The sequence below is a fragment of the Cyprinodon variegatus genome, unplaced genomic scaffold, assembly GCF_000732505.1.
Source record: "Cyprinodon variegatus isolate N-32 unplaced genomic scaffold, C_variegatus-1.0 Scaffold462, whole genome shotgun sequence".
Taxonomy (NCBI): Eukaryota; Metazoa; Chordata; class Actinopteri; order Cyprinodontiformes; family Cyprinodontidae; genus Cyprinodon; species Cyprinodon variegatus.
The window spans coordinates 234,372-235,588 of NW_015150915.1; the positions used below are offsets into that span (position 1 = coordinate 234,372).

Genomic DNA, 1,217 nt, shown 5'->3' on the forward strand with positions numbered 1-1,217 from the left:
GTCAACCACTTTTCTGGAAACGTGAGTCAGCAATCTATCTCTCCTTTTCAAGTTCGAGAATCAAATTTCCCACTGAGCCTGAACTAACTGCAGTGTCTTCCCCTCACTTTCCAGTTCCGGTTGAGCAGTGTTCAGAGCAACTCTGGATTCTTCACAATCTCCTAAATAAACCTGTTAAACTTTTTCCCTGGTCTTTCTATATTGGTTTACCGCATTTGGGTCTGATCATAGTAAAAATCATGTAACTTTTAACGTGATGATTATTGATTATTAAAGCTTATGATTATTATTTTTAAAAATCCTTTAAAGATCAATGATTAATTTTCAGACAACAAAAAAAATATGCAAAATCCTTCCATTAAATATTTTGTTTTTGCATAAATATATTTGTTTATTGTAAGTAAAACGTTAAAAACTGTGTTAAAATATTGAGAAGATATTCAACTTAATCTTTAGATGGTTTAAATTAAACTTGACTAACAGGTCAAAGAATCTGAAAGTATTTTCTCACGTTATTGAACTGAGCTGAGGCGCCATTACTGGGTGTTTGATTTCTGGTGGAAGACGAGAAAAATGTTGGGAGGATTTTAAGGATAAGCTGAAACTTTGGTGAGTCCTGCTGTTGACATAATTCACTAGAAAATGGCAGAGAGAGTTTTGGAAAGTTACCTGAACTGCCATGTGTGTTCAGAGACTTTCAGAGATCCTGTGTCTCTGAGCTGCTACTACAGCTTCTGTTCAAGCTGCCCGAAGAAACCCTGGAACAAACTGGAAACAAGAACTGTCCCATCAGCAAAAGAAAATCTTCTAAGGAACATCTGCAAGTGAATTTTGGGCTGAAGGAAGTGGCTGATACTTGTGCAGGAAGAAAGAAATCTGGATCATCTGAGACAGAAACAGTAGATAAACAGCTGATGGTGGTCTGCAGTAAACACCAAGAAGACCCTAAACTGTTCTGTAAAGACGAGCAGAGAGCTGTGTGTTCGGTCTGTGAGTTTTCTCTCCACCAGAGTCACAAAGTGGTTCCTGTAGAACAAGCAGTCAGTGAGCTGAAGGAGCAGCTGAAATCTGACTTAAAGTCTCTGCAGGACAAGAGGAACAAACACAAACAGGTGGAGAAAACATGCAAAGATGTGATTGAACACTCTAAGAAGCAGCTGTTGTCCACAGAGAGACAGATCAGAGAGTTCAACAAGCTCCACCAGTTCCTGAGAGAG

At 38.7% G+C, this 1,217-nt stretch overlaps 1 pseudogene; it reads left to right on the forward strand.

Annotated features, from left to right (window-relative positions):
* The first annotated feature begins 642 nt into the window (after positions 1 to 642).
* Positions 643 to 1,217, forward strand: part of LOC107094077 — a 1,591-nt pseudogene continuing 1,016 nt past the window's right edge.